Raw genomic sequence first — 12,493 nt, 5'->3', positions numbered from 1 at the left:
AATTGTGCAACTCTGGATGAGTTATTTCTTTTAGTTACAAGGTTCATGGTCTCAAAGATGAGCCTGATTTTGAGCCAACTAGCTAGATTTGAACACTGGCAAAATATAGTTCTTCAACCGCTATGATATAGAGAAAATATTAAGGAAATAAGAGGTGAAAATAAAACAATAAATGCAGTACTCTGTAAGATAATAAGGGAAACTTTTTTAATAATATATTTGTTCTTTTCTTTTCTTTTCTTTTCTTTTTTGTCTTTTGGGCCTCATTTGTGGCATATGGAGGTTCCCAGGCCAGGGGTCGAATTGGAGCTGTAGCTGCCAGCCTATACCACAGCTACAGCAAAACTGGATAAGAGCTATGTCTGTGACCTACACCACAGCTCAGAGCAACACCAGATCCTTAACCCACTGAGCAAGGCCAGAGATCGAATGCGTATCCTCATGGATGCTAGTTGGGTTCATTAACCACTGAGCAACAATGGGAATTCCTATACTTGTTCTTTTAAATATTAACTCTGAATTTCCATAAAATCCACACACGAGTTATGATTTGCATTTCTGCACCTATAAATAGGAACACAATTCTTAAGTGCCACATCCCTATCTTTTAATTTCTTCTTCACAAATGCTGCCAATTGGAGAAAGTGTTTAGAGGCAAAAGAAGGAAGCTTATATGAATTTGCACCTAAAGATTATTCTCAGGGATTAAGAACTAGTATAGATGCAATGGACAGGCAACTGTAGTGACTTTCTTGTTCTTTTGATAGATGCCTTGTGCCTTGTCAATTAACACCATATTAAAAATGAAAAGAAAAAGTTGGAGTTCCCGTCGTGGCGCAGTGGTTAACGAATCCGACTAGGAACCATGAGGTTGCGGGTTCGGTCCCTGCCCTTGCTCAGTGGGTTAACGCTCCGGCGTTGCCATGAGCTGTGGTGTAGGTTGCAGACGCAGCTGGGATCCCGCGTTGCTGTGGCTCTGGTGTAGGCCAGTGGCTACAGCTCCGATTCAACCCCTAGCCTGGGAACCTCCATATGCCGCGGGAGCGGCCCAAGAAATAGCAACAATAACCACAACAACAACAACAACAAAGACAAAAGACAAAAGACAAAAAAAAAAAAAAAAAGAAAGAAAAAGTTAACCAACATTAATTATGATGGTTACTACTGGCTATGGGTTTGCTATTTGCCAAGGCCTGTCCCCTTAATGCTAACAAGATCCCTGGGAGGTAGTATTATATTGTCCTCATTGTATAGATGAGGAAACTGAAGCACAAAATTAAGTGATTTTCATTGTCACGTTGTTGTAAGTGAGAGAGTCAGGGCTGAACATAAAACATACCAAAGTCTATGCACCTAACCACTGTGTCATACTACCTTGTAGGTTCTAAAGTAGCCTTCCTATTTTTTTAAATCTTTGCATCTAAGATACAGTTTCTAATATAGAGGAATCTGTTCTCATCCTATGTAGGAACGAGGCTAGATGGCTTAGAGATTCTTCTGATGAAGCAGGGCTAGGCAACCACAAATCTCTTTTTAAACACAGCAGAAGCCAATTTCCTTGTTTAATTGTGTGTGAGATGTAGCAGTTTATAAACTATGACATATTCAGTCATCCATACATAGGTAAAATACTCAAGGTGAAGAGTGAAATTACATCTGTCTTCTCACAAGCCTCGTGTCTTCCTAAATGCTTTTCAGACTAATTGCTCTGGGTAGAGGAAGAAGTGCTTGAGTTTCACAAAGTCTTTAGTCTTCCACGGACCTTCACGTTCCTCACACATGAAAATACCCTGACAGCATTGTTAAATGTTGATGCTTATTACCAGGGAAGAGCCTATAATTTTTCATAATTTGGCAAGGGCTCAAGTATTACCAACCTTCACGTTTCAGAAACTAAGCATATATTTCCATGAAAATGTATTACTGATTATACTATGGAATAAAAAAACTTCTGTCAGAATGCTTGGCACATATATATAATCTTAGTCATTTTTCTTTTCTTTCCTATCCCGTGAAGAACTTAGTAGGTACTATGCAAAATATTTACTGGAATTCTCATTCTGCTTTTCAAAAATAAATAAGGGCTGTATGTGAAAAGATACACACACACACAGAGCCATCATATATTATGAATGGGATATAGTTCTGAAAACATTGTGATATCCAAAATTCAAAATAATATAAAACAAATCTTGATAAAGGATGGCCATTTTCTCTGCATGGTTTTCTTAATCACTTGGTCCACCAACTTTAAACTGCATAAATGATCACACATTTCTTCAAATTATTCCAATAAAATGAAGCTCTATTAATACCCACATTGCCTTGTTTAAACTCTTAAAATCAAATTTATAAACATATGTAAACAAAAAGCAAAAGAAGAACTAGAGTCAATTTTTCAATACTACGTACATGTTTGTGAAAGCCTATGTGTAGAAATTAGACTATCAACAAATAGACCTGTCTGCAATTGGGCCAAAAGATGTTGGTCCAATATGAAAGTATATAAAGCACCCTTCAAAAACCACTCAAATATGCATGCACTTTTACAGAAGTCTGTTAGTGATTCAGACAGATAGACATGTGAGCAAGTTAGGCTTTAATCTTGAGGCTGAGATTGAGTTGGAACTGGTTTGAGCAAGGTTTGTTTATCCTATATATCTAAAGTCAAAGCCAATAAGTCTCTTAGTTTTGAATAGCTGTAAATGTCTATTCCCATTTGGGCAGGGTTGATAAGGCTATTTGCAGATAACCAGTACTCACATATGAGCTGTTGCATGTGCATTGGTTGGACTGAGACATGTTTTGAAAAATAGCCTTCTCTGCAATTGTATCTGTGTTTTGGGCACATGAGGTTTCCTTCTTCCTTGAGTGTTCAAGGTCAATGTATACATTGGCAAATGTGACTCTAATGGTTGGCCTATCAACCAGGAGATTAATGAGGGGATACTGAACAAAAGATCAAAAGAAAGTTATATTGATGTGTGTTCCTGGGGAAGGATGGGTCAAGACACAGTGAGAGAACCCAGGTTTCAGATTGCTTAGTCCAGGAAGAAGGGAGAAGAATGAGAACAGGACAGTAATAGGGCAGCTGGCTCGCAAAAACCTAGAGAGACCAGGAAAACGATGTGAAGGGGGTTAACTTGAGAAAGTTTTGAAAAAAGATAAAACTTTTGTAGGAATGACCAGGAAGAAATACTGAATTCAAAATGTGGGTGTTGGGGAGGTCATATTAATCTTAATGAATACCTTAAGTAGTTTCCCAAACAACGGTCATTGTTCTTATAGTTAATAGCTATTTGTTTTTAATTGAGTCCTGTTTCATTTTGTTTTGACCTCTTCATAAATGATAACATGCAGTAGATACTCAGAAAACCCAATACATCTGTGTCCATAGTCTAATCATTGCAGAAATGAACTCAGATCACTAGATTGGAATCATTATTTTGAGATTTAATTTTCTTTGTGTGTGTGTGTGTGTGTCTTTTGTCTTTTTAGGGCCACACCTGCAGTATATGGAGGCTCCCTGGCTAGGGGTCGAACTGGAGCTGTGGCTGCCAGCCATAGCTGTGGGATATGAGCCATGTCTGCAACATACACCACAGCTCACAGCAACACCAGATCCTTAACCCACTGAGCAAGGCCAGGCATCGAACCTGCGTCCTCATGGATGCTAGTCAGATTCATTTCCACTGAGCCACGACAGGAACTCTGAGATTTAATTTTCATATTCAGCTATTATTAAAGCTAGGATCAATTTCATAAGCATGTGATAAGTGCATTTATGCAGCCACCCACACTCAGAAGGAAGCCCATCCTGGAGGTTTAGTATTTTGTAGACACCATCTTGGAATCTGTAATAATTGTATCGTGGAGTTGGAGTTTTGTGGGTAAAGTTTGATGGGATAGTGGAGCCTTGGCCAGGGGCTTGCAGGTTGGGTACAGGGAGGGTTGGGGAAAAGTGCGCATACTCTGCAGTTTGAGTAGTGGGATGGGGCCTGAGTGCCTGTGAAGGTCTGACTCACCCTTGGATATCCTTGTGTTTTTTAAAGCAGAAGATTCAAAAATACGTAAATAAAAACCACCATGACACACACACACACATACACACACACACAGAGCCTAAGAAATGGAAACAAACAAACAAACAAACAAACAAAAACAAACACAAAACTTTGTATTGCTTTTTGAACAGAGGTTCCACATGTCCCTTTTGGACTGGGCCCCACAGTTTATGTAGTTGTTTCGGATTAAAGATTCCTCTTGCGGTGATTATCTAGTCCAGTGCAATTCGAGCATTGTTTCAGGAATATGACTCAGTTTTTAAAGAAACATTATGGGAATCACCCACACTTAACAGAGATCAAAGCAAAGCTACTCTTCCCTGATGTGTGTATGAAGCACGAGGCTCTAACCGTTTTGTTTCCTTGCTCCCCCTCTTCCCACGGGCAGACGCATGGCACAGTTATGCAATCCTATGGCTCTGAGGACTGCACTCTGAAAACCCCATCAGCTCTGCCAAACTCTTCACTTGACCAAAGTGGAAATCTAGGCCCAGAAATGAGCTAACTTCTCCATGTTCACAAAATGGATTTCTTGATTTCCAGTCCCATGCTTTTTTTTTTTCCCCTGTCGCAATATCCCTTTGATGCCTCCTCTAAGATATATTCTTGCAGTCTGGGGAGGAGCAAACCTGCCTTAATTATGTTTAAGGATGGCCGATTCAGCATCTCTCATCAGTCAGCGTGCTAGCTGTGTCGAAGCTTCCCAGGGCAGTGTCCCATGCCCAGGACATGGGTCCTTCTCATTCATCTAGAGGTCCTCTCCTCCCTCCCATCTTGCCCTTGCACCATGAACTTCCTATATGCTGGACACTGAGCTGAGAACTTTACAAAGCATAGTACCTTAGTTCTCATGGTACCCCTAAGGGGTCAGAATCTGTGCTCCTTATTTATTTTTTTAGGGCTGCATGTGTGGCATGTGGAAGTTCCCAGGCTAGGGTCGAATTGGAGCTACAGTTGCTGGCCTACACCACAACCACAGAAACGTGGGATCCCAGCCATGTCTGCGACCTATACCGCAGCTCACAGCAATGCCAGATCCTTAACGCAGTGATTGAGGCCAGGGATCGCACCTGCATTCTCATGGATACTAGTCTAGTTCTTTTCTGCTGAGCCACAATGGGAACTCCTGTGTTCCTTATTTTCTCCAGGAGGACATGGACCCTTCAGGTGGTTAATTGTGATTTGCCTAGCAAGGGATGGCAGAGTTGGGATTTGAACACAAATCCAGCTGCCTCTGCGGTCCTTAGCATGTATTTCTAGGCAAGCTATTTCCCTTTCTTTAAGGAGGCAAAGTCAGGCCCAGTCCCTGCTGAGTTCCCTAGTGCTCCCTAACCCCTTTCAGCTAGCAAGCAGGAGAGATTTGAGGCACCAAAGGGACTTCCGGTTCTTGTTGAAGGTATCTGACCATGATCCAGCATCTCCTGGGTTCCCAGGGGCAGGAAGGAGATTACTATCAATGGGGACCTCAAGTAGAGTTGCCGATCGGGGTGGGGGGGAATCATATTTTGTAATTACTCTGCCTGCTTCTGAGGCTGCAGCCCCAGCTGGAGTTTAAGAGTTGCCAGAGCCCTGGGCTGTTTCCTAGCAGCCCCTCTTGGAAAGTTGACAAATTTTACCCATGAGTGGCAACTCTGTTGCAGCTTCTTATTTTGATCAATGAGAACATTTAAGGAATTTGCTACAAGTGATGTCCTGAACTGCTGGATTCTAGGCACTAAGTTTGTTTACTGCACTAAAGAAAAGGGGAAGTTTACATTTCTCATCTGTCTTATTAAGATTGCTCTTTATTTCTCAAATAATTGAAATACTTTCACAGCCTCTAATCTCAATCTTCAAATATCACCTGTTTAAAGAAAATCAGCTAAGCTTTGGAAATATCATTAGCCAAATTTTAAACTAATGTTACAGAGCGATTATGTTTGACTTCTGTGTTTGATTAGGTAAGTACTCTTTTTGGGTGGCTTTATTATTTTTGGATTAGTCTCTCAGCTTAATCAACACTGAAAATTTCCTTCCCAGACACACAAAGAATGAAGTTCTCATGGTAAAATTTGACATGATTACATTTCAGCTTAAATGCTGTTTAAAACATAATACCTGCATGCATTGGAAATGCCCAATATATGTGGAAGATAATTTTCTGATTTTAAAATTTATATCAAAATCTAGGGGCCCATAACTACCCTGTCCTTGAAAACTTCAACAGAGCAGTACCAGATAATAAGAGTATACCTTACGCTGTGAGCATTCATGTATTTATTCTACAATATTTATTGAATATCATTTTTTTCCCAGCTTTGCAGTAAGTGCTGGGGATACAGTGTTGGATTGGCTCCATTCAGTCCCGCATAAGTAATTGATATCAGGATTTTTAGTGTTATGATTAAAACCGGTTATGTTGTGGGTACAGTAAAGGCAGAAAAGAAAGAGTGGTAGGTGGTACATGGGGTTGGCAAATCTGGGGCTTAGAGAAAACAGAGTTCAAGAAAGCTTCATAGAATGAGAAAGTATAGAGCAAAGGAAAACAGTAGAGAGAATTCAACTAATTTACATGTCATGGTTTATTAGTTACTACCGTATTTAACTTCGATGATCTTATTTGGCTTTTGTACAGTACCTGAGGTTATTTGACAAAGGGAATATCAGAGATTATTTGGGGAGAAGATGGAGTAGAAGGTAAGAGTCCGAAGCCGGACTCGAACTCTAGCGGTTTTGGTTGGTTTTTGTTTTTCATCCTAGTCACTGTCTCTTTCCATTATACAAGAGTGGCTTTAGCAAGGTGAGGGCAGGGCAAATGCCTGGTACTCTCAGCTCTTACTGTCCACGATAGCAAATACACAGTCGATCTTAATGACTCCATGACATGCAACAAGAACGTGGTCATTCATAAAAGCTGCAATTCAACCACAATTCTAGCGTCATAAAAATGAATAAGCCACAATACCCAACACAGAGTTGATCTTAATGACTCCGTGACACCCAACAAGAATGTAATTGTTCATCAAAGCTACAATACAACCACAACTCTGGTGTCATAAAAATGAAGAAGCCCTTGGAATGAAGACACCAAATTCAAATAACTGCACTGTCACTAACTAGCAAGATGACCAGGGGTCAATTGTTTGGCCCATTAGTAAATTCTATACAGTCATTCATAACCATGTCACAGAATTACTGCCCAGGAATATTTCTGCTGCAGAAGAAGGCAACGTATTTAATTTCAGTTGAATCTAAATTTCAACTCCTTACTAAACATCAGTTCCAGACTCTTCTTCTGTCACTCCTGTATTCTGTAACAGCATTGACCTCCAAAAAGAAGGGAGAGCTAAGGAAAAGTTGTGAACAATGCACTGATACGGTCAAAACCACTTTTAAATTCATCTTTCCTCTTCATATCACATTTCCTTTATGGCTTTTATTTATCTCATTAATTTTTTTTTTTTTTACAGAAAAAGCTTGACTGACAAACTCTTATTTTGTGACCCTTATCCCATCCCAGTTCCACCTCTTGAAGGGAGGTGGTCCAGAACTCACTGCAAAGGATTTGGATACAGGGAAATGGGAACAACTGAGGCCACTTTTGTAATCAATCCACCACAAGAAGGGGGCGGAGGTGAAGAATCTCCCTTCACAGCCCCAGTAAAATAGTGCCCAGAAGTAAAATCAGCAGTGATAGTTGGTGCTTTGTTTTCTTTCCTGGATCTATTTCTGATCATTCTGTCTACACCAAAACCAAGGTTCTGACCAGGGGGATTCCTCTAACATTCAAGTTTGGCAGGGTCATCAGAAATCAAATGAAAAAGGATCCTCCAGGCAGGGGAACTAATCAGCTGTAGCCAGACTCCAGAAAGTTGGCACTGAGAAAACAGGGCAAACCAAGTTAGAGGAGGGAAGATGCGTCTTTGCACAAGTCAGGAGGAGCAGGGAGGGGGAACTGAATGACCTCAGTGGCCGAACGGTCCAAGCTCTCTCCGCCGCTATGACTAATAATTTGATAAATGAAAAAATGTACTCTAGCTGACAGGTCACTACATCACCATTGTGTGTTTTGCTTTAAACCTCGAGAGCCAGAGAGGAGGTTCCCTGTGCTATTTGCAAATGGAAACTAATGATTTATGTTCTCACACGTGGACCTGCAAGCAGGGACCGAGTCACTGTTTTCCAGGTTGTAAGTGTGTGCTCGGACACCTCAGGAGGGCTTTCCAGCATAGCGTGTGTCTGCCTCCAGCTTCTCCTGGGCATGTTTCTGCTATGGTGATTGGGGATCATTTACGTTGTGAAAAGAGATAGAAAATAATTAAGTGTGACAGTTTATTGTGGCTGTCTTCCTAAGATCCTATGGCATGCTGCATCAGATTTGAAAGCAAAAACATTATTTTGATACAGTGATTTGGTAAAATATTAAAATGTATAAAAGGCATCTTTTATGCTGGGATATAGTGGAGTAGGCTTTCACTCGCAGATGTTTAAGATATTGACTATTAAGATGCATGTTTTCATATTAACACACTAGAGACAGACACTTCCAGGTGTTTTTACACTTTTGTTCCTATATTTTTTAACTCATCTTCCAGGAAAAGTAGGTCTCAGATCTCAAATATCTCACTCATCCTTTAACCATATCACATAACCTTGAGTCAGTTATGTACATGGGTGGATCAGAATTCAAATTATGTAGCCAGTATCTTGACCTCAGGTTACCAATTATGGCTTCTTAATGACACTTAAATCTGCTTATGTTATTTGAATGTCAAATGAAATTTCATCATTTGAATTGGTGATGTACAGATATAGGTTTCCCAATTCCAAATCTCTTCCCACAATATTGGTATGATGAATTCATGACTAGTTTAATTCTCATCACAGATTTTACACATGGTAATCAAACATAGATATAAAACTTTTACGGGAAGTTGTCTTGTAGGATTTGAAATATTTAGCCCCATTGGCTTTGTTTTGCTTTCTTTCAACAAATAGAACTAATATTTTGATCAATGACAAAAATTCAGATTATCCCTGTAGTCTAAAACATCAATCATTTCCTGCTCGGAAGTTTGCTCGAGGTAATTTCTTACAAGGCATAACTAATACAAGAGATTTGGGGACAAATTTGTTTACTCACCCTTTTTTGTTTTCTTGTCATGGCCACACCCATGGCATATGGAAGTTGCCTGGCTAAGGGTCAAATTGGAGTTGAAGCTGCCAGCCTATGCCACAATCACAGCAACACCAGATCCAAGCCACATCTGTGACTTACACTGCAGCTTGTGGCAATGCCAGATCCTTAACCCATGGAGTGAGACCAGGGATCAAACCCACATCCTCATGGCTACTAGTTGGGTTCTTAACCCACTGAGCCACAATGGGAACTCCTCTTCACCCATTTTCTAGATTCTTCCAAAACCATTCTTATAGGGCACTTCGCTAGTTCCCTGTGATTGAGGAGTTCAGGTTGTAGTGGCCACTTGCTGGATTTTGTTTAAGCAATATTTAAAGAAAATAGATCAGATTGTGAGGCATTACAAATACGGAGAAAATCCAGTTTGGGCAAGGACTTGGGGGAAATGGAGTCTCTCAAATACTGCTGTTAGAGATATTAATTAGCACAGACTCTCTGGAGGGCAATTTGGCAACAAGTATGAGAAGCTATAAAAAAATATGCATTCCCTACCTTTCCATTCATTCAATCTACTTCTAAGAATTTAACTCAAATAATGAATGGGATGAAAATTTAGGCAAAGATGTGTATAAAGGAATGTTCAACTCAGCATTCTTACTTCCAGTTAAAATCAGAAACAATCTAAATGCCCATTAGTTAGAGGTTTGTCAAATAAGTTATGGTACATTAAAAAAAAGAAAACAATGTGGCCATTAAAGTAATAATATAAACCTGAATGAAATGATGTTTAGAATTATTTCAAATATTGTTAAGTGAAAAAGCAGGTTGCAGGACAGGACATTTATAATTCCACTCTGGTAACTCTATGTGCACATATGTGTAAACTCACATATGTGTGTGTGTATATGTGTGTGTGCATGTGTATATATAGATGTGCATGTGTATATGTGTGTCTATATGTATACATGTGCATATATGTGTGCATGTGTAAATATGCCTGTATATATGTATGTGTGTGCATGTGTGTATATATGTATATATGAGTATATGTATATACATGCATATATATGTGTGTATATGTGTGTATAATGTGTATGTGTGTTTGTGCATGTGTAATGTGTATATACATGTGTATATGTGTGTATATGTGTGTGCATATGTGGGTATGTGTATGTATGTATATTGTACGTATGTGTGTATATGCGTATGTATATGTGTGAATATATGTTTATATGTGTGTACATGTGTGTATGTGTATATATACATATTCATGTGGATTTGCATTTGTATGCGCATCAAGTCAGTAGCAAAGGGAATAAAGTATAAATAGTAGTTAGAGAAGGATAGTAGGATGTTGATAAAGATGATCACTGCTTTTTATTTCTATTTTTGAATTTTCTGTTTAAATTTCTTGACTTGAATTACTGTATAAAAATAAAACATGAATGCAGAGTAGGTTAATTCAGTTGAATATATGTCCTTAAAGCAGAAACTAAGCTGCTGCCTGGATAGAATTCATTGCCCAGACTAGGCCAGTGGCTAAAGAACTCTGGCGCCCACTTGAAGAGCTTACCTTGAGAAACTTAGGTAGGTAATAGTGTGAGATGATTTATCTGAAGTTATTCTTATAGAGAGTCTCTCAGTAATATATGTTCCTTGTTTCTCCCAAGCTTTGTTTTATCCGGAACACTTTAACCACTTTTATTTTCTGTCCTGGTGATTAACTTGTGCTCGTCTGTTAGGAAAGAGCCATGGACCACCCCCCCCAGCATAACTCAGTATGACACTGCCCAGGACACACACGCAGCATTTTAGTTCACCGTGACCCAAATTCTCTAGCTATATTTTCTTATAAAACCTCTGCCGTCCTTCCAGGCTCTGCCTCAGACTGAGAAAAAGGAAGAATATTCAGGCTTCCAGCATGCAGCAAGAATTTGGATAGATTCCTCAGACAACTTATTCATTTTTTTCTTACTGGTTTCTGGCTGAGACATGTGATGTTGGAACATTATAAATCCACATCTCAGTCTTTTTAAAAATGAGGAAATACCTCAGTAAAGAAACAAGAGCTCCTGAATTGGATGCCCTTAGAAACCCATCCAGCTATGAACAGTCTTTGAAAGAAGTGGTCTGAGTGCTGAAAGTACATGTACACGGCTATCTGCTTTTTCATGTTGCTGAAAATGATTTAGAAAAATAGAAATTCACTTATTTGCAGAACAGGAACAGACTCACAGACTGGAAAAACTTATTATTACCAAAGGGGACAGGTTGGGTGGGGGGGAAGGATGGACTGGGGGTTTGGGATGGAAATGTTCTAAAATTAGGTTGTAATGATGGTTGTACAACCATAAATATTATAAAATTCAGTGAATAAAAAAATAGAAATAGTTCAGTGTCAAAGTACTTTTTGCTCATTATATCCTCAAAATTAGATGTAAAAGTTATCGTTTTGTTTTTTTTTTTTAATCGTGGCCCCAAAGTGACAGTTATGGGAGGAAGTAGTAGTGAGACCCATTTGTATAAGTGGTCCCAATAAATCCCTTGAATAATTTTGTGGAGGAATTATTTTTTCTTTTTTTACAAAATTGAGATATAATTCCCTCACTACAAAATTCACTCTGTTAAAGTGTACAATTTTTAAAAAAACAGTCTTAGTATAGTCGCTTGTTTGTGCAACCATCACCACTGTCTAATTCAGAACAGGTCATCACCCCATAAAGAAGCCACGTACCCAATGGCATGCCACTCTTTATCCCCCTTTCCCCCTGCTTTCAGGGACCAGTACCCTAATTTCTGCTTCCATGGATTTAGCTACTCTGAACGTTGCAAAGGAATTCTTAACATGCTCATTTTAGAGATGATGAAACTAAAGTTCAGAGACTAAACAATCTGGGGTTATACTATTTGTATGTGGTGTAGCCAGAATTTGACCTCAAGTCCTCATGCTATTGGTCAGATTTGGGAGGGGGCAGAACTGGGGAGAAAAGCATGAAGAGTGTGAAAGGAAGATGTGTAAAATATTTGTTGAAATTAGAACCAGTAATAACCCTCTTCTTTGGCCAAGATCTTTTTTGTTAACCTTGTTAACAGTCAGGCAGATGGGACAGCAAATGATTACCTTTATTACTGACAAGGCTGATTTGTAAGGAAGGACTACCTTTGGGAAAATGGACTCATCAGTACTAAGTCCAGAATTATGACAAGCATCCTCATCCAGGTACAGAGATCTGGAAAACCACAGCCTCCCCTCTGGGAGCAGGCGGGGAACAAACAATAACCCCTGTTCTTTGCAGGCAGGCTACCGCCA

At 39.5% G+C, this 12,493-nt stretch overlaps 1 long non-coding RNA gene across 11 annotated transcripts in view; it reads left to right on the top strand.

The window, feature by feature from the left end:
* LOC102159324 (uncharacterized) overlaps positions 1 to 12,493 on the top strand; it is a 538,926-nt gene that overhangs the window by 486,253 nt on the left and 40,180 nt on the right. The window lies entirely within an intron of this gene.

The sequence above is a fragment of the Sus scrofa genome, chromosome 4, assembly GCF_054392235.1.
Source record: "Sus scrofa isolate SSC_HxYL_T2T_F1_AM1 chromosome 4, Sscrofa_HxYL_maternal_Yorkshire_Landrace_v2.0, whole genome shotgun sequence".
Classification (NCBI taxonomy): Eukaryota; Metazoa; Chordata; class Mammalia; order Artiodactyla; family Suidae; genus Sus; species Sus scrofa.
This window is presented reverse-complemented; position numbering and strand designations above follow the sequence as displayed.